Raw genomic sequence first — 23,129 nt, 5'->3', positions numbered from 1 at the left:
TGATTTAATATTCATGTCTGATTCGACCAAAATAAGCAACAGTGGTGTTCTCAACATCAGTCTTAGTGACCACATGGTGACATTTTGCTCATAAAGTTAAAAAGAATCCTGCTAACAAGCACAATAATGTCAAGTTAAGGTCTCTAAAGAATTCTCATCTCATCTCATCATCTCTAGCCGCTTTATCCTGTTCTACAGGGTCGCAGGCAAGCTGGAGCCTATCCCAGCTGACTACGGGCGAAAGGCGGGGTACACCCTGGACAAGTCACCAGGTCATCACAGGGCCGACACACAGACACAAACAACCATTCACACTCACATTCACACCTACGGTCAATTTAGAGTCACCAGTTAACCTAACCTGCATGTCTTTAGACTGTGGGGGAAACCGGAGCACCCGGAGGAAACCCACGTGGACACGGGGAGAACATGCAAACTCCACACAGAAAGGCCCTCGTCGGCCACGGGGCTCGAACCCAGGACCTTCTTGCTGTGAGGCGACAGTGCCAAGCACTACACCACTGTGCCGCCTCTCTAAAGAATTATTCCAAAGAATCTTTTGAAGCATTACTTGCAGTTATCGATTGGCAAGATGTCACCAATTGTTCTGATGTCGAAGAGGCACGGGTAATTTTCAAGAACAAATTTCTGAGTGTTTTGGACAAAATTGCCCCACTTAAGACTGTCTGCATTAAGCAGGACACAGCACCCTAGATGACAAGGGAAGTACTTTACCTTATTCACCAGAGAAATTATGCTCTCAAGCAGTTTAACCCTTTGATGCAAAACATGGGTCAAAAGTGACCTGGATGAGTTTTTATCTTCCATATCTTTGCAATAAATTAATTCCATCATTCAGTATTCAAGGTATTCCTCAATTAACTTGTTTTTGATCATCATACATCCTTATTTTATTTTTTCCTTTCTTACTTTTTGAATAAAAACCCTTTTTGTATCGTTACCCTTCTAATGCACAACATGGGTCAAAAACGACCTGCATTCATTTTCCAGGTTATTTCATGTATGGCTGAGTGTTTCTATGATACGCTTTTGAAATAAATTCATTTTGTCATATACTTTTCCAAATATGCAGTAAATATCTTGTTTTTGTTTAGCACAAATCATCATTTTTATTTTTCCTTTCTTAAGTTATGAACAAGCACAGCTTTTGTAATTCTACATCAAGTTTACACACATGGGTCAGAACCGACCCGCATGCATTTACTCCAGCGTTTGGTGGGAACTGTGAATTGTGCTTGTGTCAGACATTTCACAGCTCAGCACAGCGCCCTTTGCCCATCTAATACATGGAAGTAATGTTTTTCAATTGTTCTAACATTACCTTAGAAAAAAATTGATTATGTTTAGGTTCCCTTGAGAGTGAGTAGATTACTTGTCAGAAAGTTACAAGTAATTACTATTAGCTACCGAGCTGTTGACATATTCTACTTTAGTTAGCTAATTTTATTGTAGTTGGCTTAGCTAACTACATAGTTAATAAATAAATAACTGGCCCCATTCACTGCTAAAGTAATTACTTGAAACAAATTATTATTATAGTATTAAGACATGGGCGGCACGGTGGTGTAGTGGTTAGTGCTGTTGCCTCACAGCAAGAAGGTCCTGGGTTCGAGCCCCGTGGCCGGCGAGGGCCTTTCTGTGTGGAGTTTGCATGTTCTCCCCGTGTCCGCGTGGGTTTCCTCCGGGTGCTCCGGTTTCCCCCACAGTCCAAAGACATGCAGGTTAGGTTAACTGGTGACTCTAAATTGAGCGTAGGTGTGAATGTGAGTGTGAATGGTTGTCTGTGTCTATGTGTCAGCCCTGTGATGACCTGGCGACTTGTCCAGGGTGTACCCCGCCTTTCACCCGTAGTCAGCTGGAATAGGCTCCAGCTTGCCTGCGACCCTGTAGAACAGGATAAAGTGGCTACAGATAACGAGATGAGATACGTTATTTTGAGATTTTCAGCTGCCCAAAACACAAACAATTTTACTTCATGCTTCAGTCACCAGGGGGAGCTGTTTTACTGCTAAATACAGGACCTGAAGGAAACCACGTGATGGGAAACATTCTGCTTTTATGATATACGATTGTGTTAATGTTTCATTATGTTCAGGGCATAAAAAGATAATTCCGTATTTTGAAGACATGTTTAGTACATGATCCTGAGGAGGAAGAGGGTTTATCACCAGGGCGTTTTTATCAACGGGGGACGGAGCTGATGTTTCAGAAACTATTCTTTTAAACGAGTTCCACAGTCAGAGATGTACACATGAGACGGCTATGTTTATCAGAAATAAATAAATATGAGTATTACATTGTGAACATGCTGGCACAACACACGCAATCCTTAATAATTACAGAAAATCTGAAAAAAAAGAAAAGAAATATGAAGAGTTTCTTTGTCATTTCCACCCACCACATGTCTCCATCTTGGATGGTTTTGTCATTCGGAGCTCCGGCGTGACCGTAGTGCAGGATGGAGGAGTTGTTGCTGCTGTGGAGAAACAACCAACCAAACCACACAAAATTAAAAACAAACTGGATGGAAATGAAGCAGTTATGGGTCAGTGCTCAGGTCTCAGGTGTGAATGTGAGTGTGAATGGTTGTCTGTGTCTATGTGTCAGCCCTGTGATGACCTGGCGACTTGTCCAGGGTGTACCCCGCCTTTCGCCCGTAGTCAGCTGGGATAGGCTCCAGCTTGCCTGCGACCCTGTAGAAGGATAAAGCGGCTAGAGATAATGAGATGAGATGAGTATTAAGACATTTAATTTTAAATCACACTTGGATGACCCATGTGTAGTAATATAAAAAGTATTTTTGTTCATAAAGTAGGAAAGAAAAAATTAAATTAATGATTTGTGGTAATTAAAAACAAGATATTTAAATAATACTTGGAATATTCAATCATAAAATAAATTGATTTCAAAAGATAGAGCAAAGAAAAACTCAGTCAGCATGAAATAACCTGGAAAATGAATGCGGGTCATTTTTGGCCCATGTTGTGCATTAGAAGGGGTGTGCATATGTTTTGCATCAAAGGGTTAAGAAAACAAAGAACCAAGTCTGGTATCATAAATATGTCCAACTTAGAAATACTGTACAGTGTAAAAAGGTTGAAGCCAAGTCAAGCTTCTTTGTGAATGAGGTGGAGGAAAATAAAAACCAGCTCAAAAAGTTATGGCAAACATTAAACAGCCTTGGTACTTCTTCAAAATCCAAAGCCAACAGTGGCATTATTGGCCTCAAAATTGATGATGAAATTTATTTTGACAAATCCAAGGTTGCCAAAAACTTCAATCAATATTTCTCCACCATTGCCTCTTCGTTACTCAGTAAACTTCCATCTGGTACTGGCAAATACGGTTCTGATCATGTGCATGAATTTTACAGTTATTTAGTTCAATTTCCAACAAGTCACTGAGGACTCTGTCCAGAGGATCGTCCTCTCTCGAAATTTGAATAAGGCTACTGGTTAAGACCTATTACCCGTACGTTTCCTTAAGGATGGAGCCAAATTCATAAAAATCCCACTCACATATATTCTAAATTTGTCCCTATCCACTGGGGTGATCCCTTTTGAACTTAAGTCTGCTAAGATCACTCCTATACACAAGAAAAACAGTAAAACTGAAGCTGGTAATTATCGGCCTGTGTCTATTCTCAGCGTTGTGAGCAAACTGATCAAGAAGGTTGTCAATGAACAACTCAATCAGTACCTCACAGATCACAAACTCTTATACTAGTACCAGTCAGGTTTCCGGTCCTCTTACTCCACAGATACTTGTTTAATTCATCTCACTGACTATGTTAAGTCTGAACAAGACAAAGTCAATTATACAGGTATAGTACTTCTAGATCTACAAAAAGCCTTTGATACTGTGGATCATAGTATTCTTCTTATGAAGCTTGAAGCCATGGGGCTTCAGAAACCTGCTGTCAACTGGTTCCATACCTATCTACGTAATAGGCAGCAGCATGTAGAAGTTGGTGGTGTACTGTCTACACCTGCTAATGTGATCTGTGGTGTCCCACAGGGCTCAATATTGTGCCCTTTGCTTTTCCTTATCTATGTCAATGATATGCCCTCTGTAGTAAATAGTAAACCTACTGACCTACAGTGGTGCTTGAAAGTTTGTGAATCCTTTAGAATTTTCTATATTTCTGCATAAATATGACCTATAACATCATCAGATTTTCACACAAGTCCTAAAAGTAGATCAAGAGTCAAACAAATGAGACAAAAAAAAATTATACTTGGTCATTTATTTATTGAGGAAAATGATCCAATATTACATATCTGTGAGTGGCAAAAGTATGTGAACCTTTGCTTTCAGTATCTGGTGTGGCCCCCTTGTGCAGCAATAACTGCAACTAAACGTTTCTGATGGTGGACTCATGAACATTAACATTAGCCAATGTGAGAGAGGCCTTCAGTTGCTTAGAAGTTACCCTGGGGTCCTTTGTGACCTTGCCAACTGTTACATGCCTTGCTCTTGGAGTGATCTTTGTTGGCCGACCACTCCTGGGGAGGGTAACAATGGTCTTGAATTTCCTCCATTTGTACACAATCTGTCTGACTGTGGATTGGTGGAGTCCAAACTCTTTAGAGATGGTTTTGTAACCTTTTCCAGCCTGATGAGCATCAATAACACTTTTTCTGAGGTCCTCAGAAATCTCCTTTGTTCGTGCCATGATACACTTCCACAAACGTGTTGTGAAGCTCAGACTTTGATAGATCCTTGTTCTTTAAATAATACAGGGTGCCCACTCACACCTGATTGTCATCCCATTGATTGAAAACACCTGACTCGAATTTCACCTTCAAATTAACTGCTAATCCTAGAGGTTCACATACTTTTGCCACTCACAGATATGTAATATTGGATCATTTTCCTCAATAAATAAATGACCAAGTGTAATATTTTTGTCTCATTTGTTTAACTGGGTTCTCTTTATCTACTTTTAGGACTTGTGTGAAAATCTGATGATGTTTTAGGTCATATTTATGCAGAAATATATGTGTCTTCAACATATTCTTAAAATTGTCCAAAGTTCTAAAGTTACTACTTGGTAATGAGTTTTGTAGTTTTGGGGCAGCAGCACAATAATCACCTGTGTATTTATAGCCAAACAATTCTCCGCCTCAGGCTCAGTGAATATCGGTGAAGAATAACCTCAACTTCATCTCCATTATTATTCATAGTCACTTCATCTTCAGCAAATATGTTTTTAATTCAAGTTACTTGTATATTTAATTAATTTCAAAAGTTCAATAATGGTAACTCAAATTTACTCCTAAATTTAAGGTTTGTTTAAGGTTTAGATTCAATGCAATTAAATTCACGTTGTCACCTCATATATTAATGAAGTTTTGGTGCTGTTTTTTTTCCCCCTGATATATTACCTGTTCCTTAAATTAAGTATAATTACTCAGTACTTTCTCAGTTGTCTTGTGTTACTTTAGCTGATTAATTTTGTGCACCTGTTGCAAGCTGCACTACCGATATTGGCCACATGGGAGCGCACTTCATACTTCATACTTCAAGTGAGTCCACTTCATTCCACAGTGAGGCACAGAATACTGAAAGGCTCTGGAGGAGAAGTTCAATCAGCCGAGCCGAGCTGTGCTGTGCTTTGGGGATCTTCTTATAACATGTATTAATTTCTTCATGTTGTAATTTATATCTTTGGACCTTCAGCCGGGGAAAAAGGTGAGTGATTTTAAGGCTTTTAACTAAAAACATGACAAAGATAACAGCTGCACTTGAGCAGAGTGAAGGCTCGGTTTTACAGGAGTAATAAATTAGTGTAAATTTATTTGTATGAGGTAAGCCATGGCCTAAAGGTTAGAGAAGCAGCTTTGGGACCAAAAGGTTGCTGGTTCGGTTCCCTGCACCAACAGGAATGGCTGAAGTGTCCTTGATCAAGGCACCTAACCCCCAACTGCTCCTCAGGCTGCTCTGGGTATGTTGTATGTGGCTCTGGATAAGATTGTCTGCTAAATACCATTAATGTAATGGAATGCGTACAGTTAGAACTTGAAGGGCACTTGGTAGAGTGGATATCTCTACCATGCCACATATCTGGATTTGCATCAAACTCTAATCAATTCTTCTTTGGCCAATGGCTCACATTTCCACCAAGTTTTATCAAAATCCATTCACTACAGTTTGAGTTACATTGCAAACAAACAAACGGAGGTGAAAGCATGACCTCCTACAACAAAGTTAGTAGAAGTAAAGATCCTGGATCCACATACATATCTGGATTTGCATCAAAATCAAATTACGTGTTCCTTGGCCTATGGCTCACCTTTCCACCAAATTTTATAAAAATTTGGGAACAGCAAACAAACAGGGGTGGCACGGTGGTGTAGTGGTTAGCGCTGTCGCCTCACAGCAAGAAGGTCCGGGTTCGAGCCCCGTGGCCAGCGAGGGCCTTTCTGTGCGGAGTCTGCATGTTCTCCCCGTGTCCGCGTGGGTTTCCTCTGGGTGCTCTGGTTTCCCCCACAGTCCAAAGACATGCAGGTTAGGTTAACTGGTGACTCTAAATTGACCATAGGTGTGAATGTGAGTGTGAATGGTTGTCTGTGTCTATGTGTCAGCCCTGTGATGATCTGGCGACTTGTCCAGGGTGTACCCCACCTCTCGCCCGTAGTCAGCTGGGATAGGCTCCAGCTTGCCTGCGACCCTGTAGAACAGGATAAAGCATCTAGAGATAATGACATGAGATGAGCAAACAAACAGAGGTGAAAACATAACGTCCTCCAACACAGTTGGCAGAAGTAATAAAATACTAAGTGTCTGAAAAGTCAGGAACCACTGAGAGCAACAAGAAGCACCAAGAAGCACTATCTCTACCCTTTTATCTAACACTAATCATCACCTGTATTGGCTCATGTATTCTCCACGTTAAATACGTATCCATATATGGATGTTGCTTCCTGTCCACACTCTCCGTTCATTTTATCCGAATTTGTGCACGTTTTCTGAAACCCTCCCTTAACGTATAAAAATAAATTGTTCGTTTCAAATGATCTAACTGTCACTGCCCGTATACTTCCATTGGCCCTTTTCCACTACCCTTTTTCAGCTCACTTCAGCTCGCTTCAGCTCACTTCAGCCCGACATGGCTCACGTTTCGACTACCAAAAAACAGCACGACTCGGCTCGCTTCAGCCCTACTTAGCCCCTAAAACTCGCACCGTTTTGGAGTGGGGCTGAAGCGAGCCAAACCGTGCCGAGTGAGGCTGGGGGTGTGAGCAGACACTCCCCTGTGCACTGATTGGTGAGGAGGAGTGTCCTCACATGCCCACACACGCCCCGCCAGCACGCTGGGATCTGTAAACACTGCAAACCCGGAAGAAGAATAATTACGAATTACGAGAATTTCTGAAGCCTTATGCGCCTCGCCTCATCTATACGCTCTTGCCAGTATCTGTTGGCGTTGTCGGTGACAACAAGCCACAGCACTAAGACCAGCAACACTAATGACTCCATGTCCTCCATGTTTATTGTTTACTATCCGGGTCGTGAGACTACCGCTTAAAAGCTCACTGATGTCACTGTTTGCGCTGCTTAACGACATCACGTGACGTCCACCCACTTTCGCTAACTCCACCCAATGTGTCCACCCACTTCCAGCCAGCACGGTTCAGTGCGGTTGCAGTCGAAATGCAACTCCAACAGCCCCGCTCAGCTCGACTCAGCTCGACTCAGCACGGCACGGCTCAGCCGCGTTTGTAGTGGAAAAGCGGCACATGTCTCCTTTAGGTTGGCATGGATCTTCAGCGATTCGTCCACTAGAGGGCAGCTCAGAGTCAAGTCAAAGCTGAAGCAGCATTGTAGCTGCTGTAAACAAAGGGAAAGCCATGGATTAAAGGTCAGAGAAGCAGCCTTTGGGCCAAAAGGTCACTGGTTTGATTCCCTGGACCAGCAGGAATGGCTGAAATGTCCTTAAGCAAGGCACCTAACCCCCAACTGCTCCACAGGCTGCTCTGGGTATGTTGTACATCGCTCTGGATAAGAGTGTCTGCTAAATTCCAGTAATATAATGTAAACATCATATAGATGTTTGCATTTTCTTCCTATAATGCAGAACCTCCACTCAAAAATATTCCACCATTTTTCAAAGTTCTTCGTCATGTCTCATGAACTATTAGCTACACTGCCACCGCCGCTCTGTTTCACTTTCATAGAACGTGCACAGAGTGCGTCTCTATGTACATGTTTAACGTCGAGTGTAAATGAGCTTTACGCAAGAAACGGAGCAGTACCACTGGAAATCGTGGGGGCAGTGAAACGACAAAGAAATTTTAAAAATGGCGGAACTTTTTGAGAAGTGGTTACGTGATTCAGTCAGAAATTTTAAACATCTATACAGTGTTGCTCAGGTCCATTATTATGGCCTCCTTCACCTTTGCCATATTTGTTGCTGTCAGAAACTTGACTCTGAGCTGCCCTCTAGTGGATGTATCACTTAAAATCCACGGCAATGTAAAGGAGCCATGAAGGTATGTGGGGCAGCAACAGTTACTGCTTTGAAACGAACACACACACAGACACACATATATATATATATTTATATATATATATAAAAATAAGGGCGGCACGGTGGTGTAGTGGTTAGCGCTGTCGCCTCACAACAAGAAGGTCCTGGGTTCGAGCCCCGGGGCCGGCGAGGGCCTTTCTGTGTGGAGTTTGCATGTTCTCCCCGTGTCCGCGTGGGTTTCCTCCGGGTGCTCCGGTTTCCCCCACAGTCCAAAGATATGCAGGTTAGGTTAACTCGTGACTCTAAATTGACCGTAGGTGTGAATGGTTGTCTGTGTCTATGTGTCAGCCCTGTGATGACCTGGCGACTTGTCCAGGGTGTACCCCGCCTTTCGCCCGTAGTCAGCTGGGATAGGCTCCAGCTTGCCTGCGACCCTGTAGAAGGATAAAGCGGCTAGAGATAATGAGATGAGATATATATATAAAACCCCGATTCCGAAAAAGTTGGGACAAAGAACAAATTGTAAATAAAAACGGAATGCAATGATGTGGAAGTTTCAAAATTCCATATTTTATTCAGAATAGAACATAGATGACATATCAAATGTTTAAACTGAGAAAATGTATCATTTAAAGAGAAAAATTAGGTGATTTTAAATTTCATGACAACAACACATCTCAAAAAAGTTGGGACAAGGCCATGTTTCCCACTGTGAGACATCCCCTTTTCTCTTTACAACAGTCTGTAAACATCTGGGGACTGAGGAGACAAGTTGCTCAAGTTTAGGGATAGGAATGTTAACCCATTCTTGTCTAATGTAGGATTCTAGTTGCTCAACTGTCTTAGGTCTTTTTTGTCGTATCTTCCGTTTTATGATGCGCCAAATGTTTTCTATGGGTGAAAGATCTGGACTGCAGGCTGGCCAGTTCAGTACCCAGACCCTTCTTCTACGCAGCCATGATGCTGTAATTGATGCAGTATGTGGTTTGGCATTGTCATGTTGGAAAATGCAAGGTCTTCCCTGAAAGAGACGTCGTCTGGATGGGAGCATATGTTGCTCTAGGACCTGGATATACCTTTCAGCATTGATGGTGTCTTTCCAGATGTGTAAGCTGCCCATGCCACACGCACTAATCCAACCCCATACCATCAGAGATGCAGGCTTCTGAACTGAGCACTGATAACAACTTGGGTCGTCCTTCTCCTCTTTAGTCCGAATGACACGGCGTCCCTGATTTCCATAAAGAACTTCAAATTTTGATTCGTCTGACCACAGAACAGTTTTCCACTTTGCCACAGTCCATTTTAAATGAGCCTTGGCCCAGAGAAGACGTCTGCGCTTCTGGATTATGTTTAGATACGGCTTCTTCTTTGAACTATAGAGTTTTAGCTAGCAATGGCGGATGGCACGGTGAATTGTGTTCACAGATAATGTTCTCTGGAAATATTCCTGAGCCCATTTTGTGATTTCCAATACAGAAGCATGCCTGTATGTGATGCAGTGCCGTCTAAGGGCCCGAAGATCACGGGCACCCAGTATGGTTTTCCGGCCTTGACCCTTACACACAGAGATTCTTCCAGATTCTCTGAATCTTTTGATGATATTATGCACTGTAGATGATGATATGTTCAAACTCTTTGCAATTTTACACTGTCGAACTCCTTTCTGATATTGCTCCACTATTTGTCGGCGCAGAATTAGGGGGATTGGTGATCCTCTTCCCATCTTTACTTCTGAGAGCTGCTGCCACTCCAAGATGCTCTTTTTATACCCAGTCATGTTAATGACCTATTGCCCATTGACCTAATGAGTTGCAATTTGGTCCTCCAGCTGTTCCTTTTTTGCACCTTTAACTTTTCCAGCCTCTTATTGCCCCTGTCCCAACTTTTTTGAGATGTGTTGCTGTCATGAAATTTCAAATGAGCCAATATTTGGCATGAAATTTCAAAATGTCTCACTTTCAACATTTGATATGTTGTCTATGTTCTATTGTGAATACAATATCAGTTTTTGAGATTTGTAAATTATTGCATTCCATTTTTATTTACAATTTGTACTTTGTCCCAACTTTTTTGGAATTGTGTTTATATATATATATATATATATATATATATATATATATATATATATATATATATAAATAGAAAAATGAGTGGACATAAATAATAAATAAGTAAACACAGAATAACATATATTTAGTTTAGCTCTCATCCGTTTCTGACTTTTCAGACACCATTTTGAGTAGAACTGAACAGTTTTATTCAAAAATAATAGAGTTTTATGCTTCTTTAGATGAGAAAAGGATAGAGCTTTGTTACAATGGAACAGAAAAGTTTTATTCAAATACACTAGGAATAGAATAGAATAGAATTTTATCAGAATACGACCAGAGTAGTAATCAGGATAGAATAGAATCAGTGTAGAGTAATATTTTTATCAGAATATAATGGACTGTGGATGCGTTTTATGGGAATAGAGAGGAATAGAAACTGTTGTGAATAGAAATGACTCGCTTTTAATCTTTATAAACATCAGCAAATAAGAGTTGAAAATACAAGGACACATTGTATGTGTTATCTGTTTATAGTTACATTTAATGTTGTAGAATTTCCACAAAGCAAGTTGAGTTCCTGTTCTCACTCGTGTTATGGCAGCTGTTAAAAAAAACCAAAAAAACACTGAAGCCTATCATGTTACAGAGAAACTGTAAAGGTTTCCTTCTTTGGAAAACTTACAGCTTTAAAGTTAAAGCTTTAATTCTGAGTGTTACAAAGTGCTGAAACTGGAGACTCCTTCCATAAACACATTTCTCCTTCCAGAAACTTCACCATATTACATGCATTTTTATTTTTATCAGTTTACAGCACGTGTGTGTCTGTTGTACACATCCATGTGAACGAGCTGTTACTATAGAAACGATAATGATAGATAGTGTTTGCAATTGGACTCATCAGTGCACTGAAATTAGTGACCCTAAAAGGATTTAATCATGAAATCAATGTTATATAGAACTTTAATATGTGTAGTGTGTCATCTATACAATCTATAGTACGGGTGTCTATGTCATTGTGTTTCTGTGTGTGTGTGTGTGTGTGTGTGTGTGTGTGTGTGTGTGTGTGTGTTAGAGGTCATAGCAGAGGCTCCTTGAAGAGTGTGTGTGTGTGTGTGTGTGTGTGTGTGTGTGTGTGTGTGTGTGTGTGCGCGTGCTGTCGAGTCCCTGACAGCCCCCCGTGTGGATGTTGACAACGCTCCTGTCCCAAGCAGCAGCTGCGCCACTGTGAATCATAAATAATGCAACACACAGGATCTGACTGTCTGATATTTCTGATCCAACTCCACATCTTTCCCTTGGCTTGGTTTTTACACAGCAAAGTGACATTCGCGTGAGAGCTCCCTCGAGCTGTTCTGCTCCATGTGCATAATCTGAGAGCTAAAGAGGTGTAAACAGAACAGTTATGTCACAGTGTGACCCACTTCATGGCAAAAAGTTTGATGTTTTACAGCTGCTGAAGTGGAGTGAGTAAATTTCTGTCTAAACTTTATGTATGGTTTCACAATGCTTAACCTTTACATTGATATAATGATAACATATTTAAACTAAATGATTAATTAATCTGAGAAACTGTCTAATTCTGTCCAGCGTTTATGCAGTTATGGGATCATCAATAGTCCTGCTTTGCTTAATATTTGTCCAAAACTGAGAAAATTGTTGTGAGATCACAAATTCTTTCCATACCAGGACCTGGTCTTCCCAGGCAGTCTCCTGTTCCAGTACTAACCAGGCCCTTAAGGTACATTGGGAGGGGCCAATCTCTGCCCTCAGGCTCTTGCCTATTACATAACTAGGGTTACTGTGTGTGGGGGGGGGGTGGTCCCTCTGGTAATCATGAGAGTTTGACTACCTACTCACATCTGTATGGTGGTGCCTCGCCAGATGGTAGTTGGCACTATTTTTATGATGGTCTTTGGTACTCGACCACGAGTAGAACTCGTGATCTCCCAGTCAAGTAGTAGACACTCTAACCACAAGGTCAACTCATAGTAAAAAGAGCTAGCAACTAGCCAAGAAACAGCTACTATGTAACTAACTAGATAAAAATAGTTAATAACTCACCTAACATAGTTAGTATGTAACTAACTAGCCAAACAACATCTAATAACTAGTCTAGAAATAGCTACTATGTAACTAACTAGACAAAAATAGTTAATAACTAGCCTAACATAGCTAGTATGTAACTAACTAGCCAAACAACATCTAATAACTAGCCTAGAAATAGCTACTATGTAACTAACTAGACAAAAATAGTTAATAACTAGCCTAACATAGCTAGTATGTAATGAACTTGCCAAACAACAGCTAGTAACTAGCCTAGAAATAGCTAGTATGCATCTAACTAGACAAAAATAGTTAATAACTAGCATAAAATAGCTAGTGTATAACAAACTAGCAGAACAACAACTATTAACTAGATTGAAATAGCTAGTATATAACTAACTAGCCAAAGAACAGCTAATAACTAACCTAAAATATCTAGTATGTAACTAACTACGCATAAATGGTTACTAACTAGCCTAAAATATTAAGCATGTAACTAACAAGCCAAACCACAGCTAGTAACTACCCTAGAAATATCCACTGTGTAACTAACTAGACACAAATAGTTAATAATTAGCCTAAAATAGCTAGTGTATAACTAACTAGCCAAAAAACAACTAGTAATTAGCTTGAAATAGCTACTATGTAACTAACTAGCCAAAAATAGCTCATGTATAACCAACTAGTGGAACAACAACTGTTAACTAGCTTGAAATAGCTAGTATATAACTAACTAGCCAAAGAACAGCTAATAACTAACCTAAAATATCTAGTATGTAATTAACTACACAACAATAGCTACTAACTAGCCTAATATATTAAGCATGTAACTAAGAAGCCAAACCACAGCTAGTAACTAGCCTTAAAATAGCCAATATGTAACTAACTAGACAAAATAGTGAATAACTAGTCTAAAATATCTAGTATGTAACTAACTAGACAAAAATAGCTATTAACTAGCCTAAAATATGAAGTATGTAACTAACAAGCCAAACCACAGCTAGTAACTAGCCTAGAAATAGCCAAAATGTAACTAACCAAACAAAAATAGTTAATAATTAGCCTAAAAATAGCTAGTGTATAACTAACTAGCTGAACAACAACTAGTAACTAGCTTGAAATAGCTAGTATATAACTAACTAGCCCAAAACAGCTAATAACTAACCTAAAAATATCTAGTATGTAACTAACTACACAAAAATAGTTACTAACTTTTTTTTTCTCTCCGTGCTTCCACGGAAGGCAGTCGCATTTTTCTGCTATCCCTCTCCCTCCTTTTTTTCCCTGCTTGTGCTTCTGTGTCTTGTCTCGTCTGCTGTACTTTTTGAAGAGACTCTTCCTGCATTACTTTCTAAACTAAAAAAAGCATGGAATTGATAAACTGGTCTCCTAACGAAATTGACACAGTTTTCTCGACGAGAAATTTGGGTTCGGGGGAACCCATCTGTCCTGCTGGAATGTTTGTGGCTGGTTACACGGTGGACGCATGGGAGCGGTGGCGGGTCGTGTGCCTGGCGATTCTTTCTGTGGAGGACATTGAAGATATCTACCTATTCGGAACCATGATTACAGGACTTTTGCTGATTGGATTAGGCATTGCCCTGGTATATCGAGGAAATCAGACAACGGTGACAGCTGTTAAAAGCCCCACAAAGCTGCCCAATATGATTGGAGTGGTGGGCAAAGCTGTTGGCACTCAGACTGTGGACATTCAGAACTTTAACCACAAAATGATTGTTATCTCGGAGCAGCTTTCAGCTTTGCAAGGAATATGTTTTTCGGAGATCAATTTGAATAGAATGGACAGAATGGACAGATATGGACGAGCGGTGTGGACGTGCAAAGACTGCGTCTGGAAAGACCAAACAATTTATATCTTATCGACATTCGGCGCCGTGAGACAGCACCGACCTTGGTTCAGGCCATTGCTGAGGCAACATTTCCCCCTGAAGGTCACTGCCGGGAGACACTCTCCATTGAGACACACTCTGCATTGGCTCCCAATCAAATTTTGTATTGATTATAAAATACTACTATTGACCTTTAAAGCACTAAATGGTCTCGCACCACAGTACCTGAGTGAACTTCTGCTCCTCTATGACCCGCCACGCCAACTTAGATCTAAAGGTGCAGGCTATCTGCTGGTACCTCGTATAGTGAAGGCTACATCAGGGGGCAGAGCCTTTTCTTACAAAGCCCCACAGTTATGGAACAGCCTTCCAAGTAATGTTCAGGAATCAGACACAGTCTCAGCATTTAAGTCTAGGCTGAAAACATATCTGTTTAGTCAAGCCTTTTGTTAATGGTGTTTATGAAATAAAGGTGTAGATCTGGAGGGTCCTCAGCCATAGAGTGTTTTGGTAAACTGGGATGTATGGATGCTGTCAGTCCCCACTCGCTTGCTCACTCGAGTTTGTTGACGGTGTAGTGGCTGGCTGCTTTATGTCCCGGGGCTCCCTCATGCCTGTGTTACCTTCTGGCTCTCTCTTTTTAGTTATGCTGTCTTAGTTAGTTGCCAGAGTCCCTGCTTGTACTCGGTGCAATATGCATACTGCTCCTACTTATTCAGGTGACATTGGGCATACCTAACAACCTGGGTTTTCTTTCCCTCCCCCCTCCCCCACCCCAAATCTGTCCCTCTGAGTTACATGGAGTCAACAGGAAATCTTTTGGTGGAGAGGGTGGAGACCTCGACTGGCTATCGTAGCCTGCAGGGAATCGGCCGTCAGACTTCTGTCGCATGTCCCAGACCCGGTGAAATGTAACTGAATTGTCTTGGCCAGCCCTAAGGGTCCCATCTGCATCTCATTATTGCTGAGGAGTGTGCTCCAATCAAGCATCCAGCCAGAGCAGGTCATGATATATTTTTTACCATATTAACATGCCATTGTTGTGTGTTATGCCTGATGTCAAGACTCTTGTCTCTGCGAGCCTACCACACAGATTTAATACTTGTCATTTTTAGGGCATACCTAACAACATGTGTTTTCTTTCTTTCTCTCTTCCCCCCCAATCTGTCCCTCTGAGTTACATGTTGGTCCTGGGATTGAGATGCTGGCCTCTTCTGCCCCTCGGACCTGATTGATCCATCATGGTGCCCTGTGTCTGGTCAGAGTTTTATCGCATTGCTCCTGTGAAGGATGGCCCCATGAGGATAGTTGAGGGTTATACCTGGAGGATGCTCTTGACTCTTACAGTAATGCTTTTATGGCTGAGGACTACAGTTGTCTTGCTAACTTTAGGACTGCAGTTATCATGAATCAGTTTTGCACTCAAGTTTCCATCAATGAAGAGTTATAACATCAACGAAACTGTCCTCATGTTAAAACTGTTAATATTATAGTCAGGCTGTCTGTTGTTGCCCAAATGAGGATGGGCTCCCTTTGAGTCTGGTTCCTCTCGAGGTTTCTTCCTCATGTCATCTGAGGGAGTTTTCCTTGCCACCGTCACCACAGGCTTGCTCATTGGGGACAGATTAGGGATAAAATTAGCTCATGTTTTAAGTTGTTCAAATTCTGTAAAGCTGCTTTGTGACAATGTTTATTATTAAAAGCGCTATACAAATAAACTTGACTTGACTTGACTCTCGCCCTCGCATTCCTTCTCTAACTCTCCGCGGTCGCCATTTTTACCCCCAGTGTGACAAGCGGGTGCGTGACCAGCGCCTTCATGGCTGCAGGAGCGGACAGCTGCTTGCTTGCGCTGGATTACCTCCTCCCCTCCCCCCCCCTTACCCCCTACCCCTGATTCCCCCCCTCAAGTCCCGTGTTTAAAGTGTACTTGTGTTGTTGTGTGCTTATGTGCAAAAGGTTTTTAAATGTTCCCACACTGTACTCCTGACAGGAGCATAGTGGGGGGGGGGTGTTCTTTTTTTCCTTATCTCTCCTCATGCTGTGTTTCCTTTTTATCTTTATCCCTGTCTTCCTGTCCTGTCTACCCATGTCAATTGTATGTTGTATATGTACGGACAGGTTGACGGCTAATTTCGCTGGTACATGTGACTAGTTACATACTGGGCATCATCATCATCATCATCATCATCATCATAACTAGCCTAAAATATTAAGCATGTAACTAAGAAGCCAAACCACAGCTAGTAACTACCCTAGAAATAGCCAATATGTAACTAACTAGACAAAATAGTGAATAACTAGTCTAAACTAACTAGACAAAAATAGCTATTAACTAGCCTAAAATATGAAGTATGTCACTACCTAGCCAAACAACAGCTTGTGACTAGCCTAAAATTGGTACTATGTAACGAACTAGGCAGAAAATAACTAGTAACCAGGTTAAAATATCTCACATGTAAGTAACTATCCAAAAATAACTCGTCAAAGCCCCTCCCGTGCCAGGACCTGGTCTTCCCAGGCCATCTCCATTCCCAGTACTAACCAGGCCCTTAAAGTACATTGGGCGGGGCTGATCTTCATTTCTGTAGCCTTCGGCCTCTCGCCTATTACATAGCTGGGGTTACAGTGGAGGGCTGGTCCTTGACTCCTTACTCATATCTGTATTGTGGCGCTTCACCAGAGGGCAATAAGTACCATTTTTACAATGGTCTTTGGTACTTGACCGTGAGTAGAACTCGCGATCTACAAGTCAAGAGGTGGGCTCTCGAACAGCTAGGCCAACTCAGTCGTTCTTTTAGAGTACAGCTTGAATAAATTACTACAATACTGGGATTTTAAAGTACAAACCTGTTTCTTTTTTTTTTCCTCACAATGTCTCAATACACAGTTAATGATAGCTCTTCTGTTTTTACACATCAAGCAACTACTGGTCATAGGAACTAATTTAAGCAGAACTAAAGTTGTGAGTGAGGAACCAAAGAAACATTGGACCACAAGATTAGTCATAAGATAAATCTGAGGAATCGTTCGAGTCAGTTGTTTGTGTTAGGGTTTTGCTGGGATTCGAACCTGGTTCGTTGGTGTGATAATCCAGCAAACCCCCACTAGGCCACCAGGGGGATGACTCAAATGCAGAGGCGTGAGGCGGAAGTAGAAAAAGAATCAAAAGGTTTATTTAAACTATATACACTATATACAGGGCAAAACAAAAGACAAAAAAAAAAACCAAAGAGTATAATCCAAAAGAAAAGCAAAGTGCAAAAATTCAAAAGCTAAGAAGATCAAAAAACACAGTACAAAGGAAACTGGAGATAAACATAACAGCACAAAGACTCCGTGACAAGAGGACTGAACTCAGGGGTATAAATAGACAAACTAATTAAGGACACAGGTGAAGATAATTAGGCAATTAACACAAACACAAAACACAGGAACAGTGGCGGCCTCTAGAGGCCAAAATAAACACGACATGAAAAGGAAATAACAGCGGCCTCTAGAGGCCAAAACAGTCCTAGTCCTAACAGGACCCCCCCCTCTAGGAGCGTCTCCTGACGTTCCCAGGGCGATCCGGATGGGCCGAATGGAAGTCCCGACATAGTTCTTTATCAAGGACATCCCGAGCAGGAACCCAGCAGCGCTCCTCAGGACCATAGCCCTCCCAGTCCACCAGATATTGTAACCCGCCGCGGACCCGGCGGGAGTCAAGCAGGCGATTCACAGTGAACACAGTCTGCCCCTGGAAGATGCGGGGGGGTGGGGGGTTCCTAGGGGCAGGGGCATACGTAGACGTCAGTACGGGCCGTAACAGGGAAACATGGAAAGTGGGGTTGATCCTCAGAGTCCGGGGCAACTGGAGCCGGTAGGAGACAGGGTTCACCCTGCGCACCACCTTGAAGGGGCCAATGTAGCGAGGAGCAAGCTTGCGGTTCTCCACCCGCAGTGGAAGGTCCTTAGTGGACAGCCAAACACGCTGCCCAGGGCGGAAAGCGTGTGCAGGTCTTCTATGGCGGTTGGCCTGAGTCTGGTTGGTTCTGGAGGTCTGTATGAGGGTCTTCCTGACCTTGCTCCAGGTCTTGCGACACCGTCTCACATATTGGTTGACCGAGGGCACCCCCGCGTCCTCCTCCTGGTCCGGGAACAGAGGTGGCTGGAACCCGAATTGGCACTGGAATGGCGACAGCTTGGTGGCCGATGACTGCAGGGTGTTGTGGGCGTACTCCGCCCATGGCAGCCAGGTGCTCCACGATGTCGGGTTATCCATAGCCAGGCCTCGCAGGGTGGTTTCCAGGTCCTGGTTGAGCCTCTCCGTCTGACCATTGGACTGTGGGTGAAACCCAGAGGAGAGGCTGGCAGTGGCTCCGATGACCTTGCAGAACCCGTGCCACACTCGGGAGGAGAACTGGGGCCCTCGGTCTGAGACGATGTCCTGTGGAAGACCAAAGACTCGGAAGACATGATTAAACAAAAGTTTCGCAGTTTCAAGAGCAGAGGGGAGTTTGCACAGTGGTATGAAGCGGCAGGCCTTGGAGAATCTGTCAACTAAGACCAAAATGACCGTGTTACCTTGTGACTCAGGGAGACCCGTGATAAAGTCGACTGCCACGTGGGACCAGGGACGCCGGGGAATGGTCAGAGGATGCAGGAGACCCTGGGGACGCTGTCGTGGGTTCTTGGTTCTGGTGCAAACCTCACAGGACAGGACAAATGACCTTACTTCCTTCTCCATGTTAGGCCACCAGAAGCGTCTTTTCAGGAAGTCCAGGGTCCTCCGAGCTCCCGGGTGGGCGGTGAGAGGGGAAGAGTGACCCCACTGGAGAACCTTGGCCCGGGCTTGATGTGGGACGTACAAGAGGCCTGGTGGCCCCGTCCCAGGACCGGGGTCCTGGCGTTGGGCTCGTCGGACAGCCTCCTCAATACCCCAGCGGACAGGGGCCACAATCCGGGACACAGGGATAATAGGCCCGACTTCATTCTCCCTGTTAGTGGCAGAGAACAGTCTGGACAGTGCGTCAGGTTTGGTGTTCTTGGAGCCGGGGCGGTATGAGAGGGTGAAGTCAAACCGACTGAAAAACAGGGCCCACCTAGCCTGTCGAGGGTTCAGTCTCTTGGCTTGCTGGAGGTACTCCAGGTTCTTGTGGTCAGTCCAAACCAGGAATGGATGTTGTGCTCCCTCCAGCCAGTGCCTCCACTCCTCAAGGGCCAGTTTGACCGCTAGCAGTTCTCGATCCCCCACATCGTACCGGGACTCAGCAGGACTCAGGCGGTGGGAGAAGTAAGCGCAGGGGTGCAGCTTTCCTTCCGAACGTTGAGAGAGCACCGCGCCGACACCACTGTCCGAGGCGTCCACCTCCACGATGAATGGTTGGGAGGTGTCCGGGAGAACCAGAATGGGTGCCGTGCAGAAGCGGTCCTTGAGGTCTTTGAACGCCTTTTCTGCCTGAGGAGACCAGCCATAAGATCCACCTGTCCCTTTGGTGAGGTCTGACATGGGTGCTGCCACAGAACTGAAGTTCCTGATGAACTTGCGGTAGAAGTTAGCGAATCCTAAGAACCGCTGAACCTCCTTAACGGACTTGGGAGTAGGCCAGTCCCGGACGGCCAGGGTCTTGGCAGGGTCCATTTGGAGTTGGCCTGTCCGTACAATAAATCCCAGAAAGGAGACCTCGGGAACATGAAATTCGCATTTCTGGGCCTTGGCGAACAGATTGTTCTGTAGCAGCCTCTGGAGAACCTGGCGGACATGGTGGCGGTGCTCCTGCACGGTCTTGGAAAAGATAAGGATGTCGTCGAGGTAGACAAAAACGTATAGGTTAATCATGTCCCTTAAGACGTCGTTGATTAGGGCCTGAAAAACAGCTGGTGCGTTGGTGAGTCCGAAGGGCATCACCTGGTATTCGTAGTGCCCAGACGGGGTGTTAAAGGCAGTCTTCCACTCGTCTCCCTGTCGGATACGGATGAGGTGGTATGCGTTCCGTAGGTCCAACTTGGTGAAGACGGTGGCGCCTTGGAGCAGGTCGAAAGCTGTGGACATCAGCGGAAGGGGATATCGGTTGCGCACAGTGATCTTATTCAGGCCCCTGTAATCAATACATGGTCGGAGCCCCCCATCCTTCTTGCCGACAAAGAAGAAGCCGGCTCCAGCAGGTGAAGTGGAGGGTCGAATAAACCCAGAGACCAGGGCATCTTTGAGGTATTCCTCCATGGCCTTGCGTTCTGGCTGAGAGAGTGAAAACAGTCTGCCACGAGGAGGGGTAGTCCCAGGGAGCAAGTCGATGGCACAGTCGTAGGCCCGGTGCGGAGGAAGAACGGCGGCCCTGCTCTTGCTGAATACCTCCTTGAGATCCCAGTACTCTGTGGGAACTTGAGATAACTCGGTGAGATCAGGGGGCTCGGCAGGAGACACAGGAGAGCTAGAGAGCAGACAAGAGGCATGGCATGCAGGGCCCCATTCCACAACCTGGCTTGTTACCCAGTCTATGCGAGGGTTGTGGCGAGTAAGCCAAGGAAGGCCTAGAATAACTGGGAACTCAGGTGAAGGAATCAGGTGCAGGGATATTTCTTCCTTGTGACCTTGAGACTGGAGGAAAACTGGAGAAGTAACTTGGGTGACTCTTCCATCACCTAACGCTTGGCCATCGAGGGCAGACACAGACAGTGGGACATCAAGAGGTGCAGTCGGAATATTGATGCTTTGGGCGAAGTGAATATCCATAAAGTTCCCAGCCGCCCCTGAGTCTATCAAAGCTTGACAAGAGTGGACAGACTCACCCCAGGAGATGGAGACCGGGATGTAGATTCCTTGACCAGGGAGTCCGGGAGAGAGGGTAGGCCCCGTCACAACCCTCCCTCGGCTGGACGGGGCGGTCCTTTTCCCAAGAGTTCGGGACATGATGCTCGGAAGTGACCAGGCTTGCCACAGTAGATGCAGCACTTGTCCCTCCTTCTGCGCTCCCTCTCAGATGCGGAGAGGCGAGTACGACCCACTTGCATGGGTTCTGGACAGTCACTGAAGGAGGTAGACGGTCTCCAGGTAGAGGTAGGGAGGCTGGGGGGGCTCAAGGCTTGGTGGCGTTCTCTCATCCTGTTGTCCAGACGAATAGCATGTGAGATGAGGGTTTCGAGGTCACTTGGGCATCCAATAGAGGCCAGACCGTCCTTGATGGGGTCAGACAGACCATGGTGGAAGGCTGACACCAGGGCAGTCTCGTTCCATCCACTTACTGCTGCGAGTGTTCGGAACGAGATGGCGTAATCTGCGACGCTTCCTCCTTGCCGGATGGACATGAGCTTTCGGGCTGCGTCGGTACTGATGTCTGCCTGATCGAAGACCCGAAGCATCTCTTCAGAAAACAGCTGGAAATCAAAGCACTCAGGTCCCTGTCTTTGCCAGATAGCAGTAGCCCAGGCTCGCGCCTTACCAGCTAATAAGGTGATCACAAAGGCAATCTTGCGGCGATCCGTAGTGTAGGTGGTAGGCTGAAGCTCAAAGGTGAGTTGACACTGGGTAAGGAACTCTCGGCACTCACTGTGCTTGCCGTCATACCTCTGTGGTGCAGGAAGGCTGGGTTCGCGAGGTGAAGAAGGCAGCATTGCAGGAGGCACTGGAGCAGGAGTGGGAGCTGGATCAGGAGCAGGAACTGGATCAGGAGCAGGAGATGCAGGCAGAGATGTCAGCTGTGCCAGGGTTTTCCCAATTTGCTGAAGCAGTTCCTCGTGGCGAGCGAGGGCCTCACGTTGGCTGGTGAGCGTACGTCCATGAGCGTCCATGGTCGCTCCGAAGCGTGTCAAAGCTGCCATAATTCCCTGAAGGTTGGCCGGGTAGACAGTTGAAGCAGCCTCTGCTGAGTCGGTCATGACGGAGTCTTTCTGTTAGGGTTTTGCTGGGATTCGAACCTGGTTCGTTGGTGTGATAATCCAGCAAACCCCCACTAGGCCACCAGGGGGATGACTCAAATGCAGAGGCGTGAGGCGGAAGTAGAAAAAGAATCAAAAGGTTTATTTAAACTATATACACTATATACAGGGCAAAACAAAAGACAAAAAAAAAAACCAAAGAGTATAATCCAAAAGAAAAGCAAAGTGCAAAAATTCAAAAGCTAAGAAGATCAAAAAACACAGTACAAAGGAAACTGGAGATAAACATAACAGCACAAAGACTCCGTGACAAGAGGACTGAACTCAGGGGTATAAATAGACAAACTAATTAAGGACACAGGTGAAGATAATTAGGCAATTAACACAAACACAAAACACAGGAACAGTGGCGGCCTCTAGAGGCCAAAATAAACACGACATGAAAAGGAAATAACAGCGGCCTCTAGAGGCCAAAACAGTCCTAGTCCTAACAGTTTGAATTTGTCCCTTTACACTCAGCATCACACCTGCACTTTATTGAACTGACACCTTCTGATCAATCAGAATGGAGAATTCGACAGTGCTGTGGTAGAAAGGACGACTGTTGTATCATTAAAGGTGCATTTATATTGCTTCGCCTTGAACAACTCATCCTTTTCATTCAGAGAGCGCCAAGTGAAAGTCCCTTCCATGCCAGGATCTGGTCTTCCCAGGCAGTCTCCTGTCTCAGTACTAACCAGCTCTTTAAAGCATATGGGTGTTACGCTGATCTCCGTTTCCATAGCCCTCGGGCTCTCACCTATACAGCTAGGGTTACAGTGAGGGGCGGGC

General features: G+C 44.3%; 1 protein-coding gene across 4 annotated transcripts in view; it reads left to right on the top strand.

The window, feature by feature from the left end:
• Positions 1-5,643: 5,643 nt before the first annotated feature.
• The window catches only part of veph1 (ventricular zone expressed PH domain-containing 1), a 285,636-nt gene continuing 268,150 nt past the window's right edge, over positions 5,644-23,129 (top strand). For all 4 annotated transcript variants that reach the window (XM_060923054.1, XM_060923053.1, XM_060923052.1 and 1 more), the window contains exon 1: positions 5,644-5,715. The gene's annotated coding sequence lies outside the window, so the exon portion shown is untranslated. The remainder of the gene's footprint in view (positions 5,716-23,129) is intronic.

This window comes from Neoarius graeffei, chromosome 6 (assembly GCF_027579695.1).
Source record: "Neoarius graeffei isolate fNeoGra1 chromosome 6, fNeoGra1.pri, whole genome shotgun sequence".
Taxonomy (NCBI): domain Eukaryota; kingdom Metazoa; phylum Chordata; class Actinopteri; order Siluriformes; family Ariidae; genus Neoarius; species Neoarius graeffei.
The sequence above is the reverse complement of the archived record's forward strand: the minus strand, read 5'-3'. Positions and strand labels throughout refer to the sequence as shown.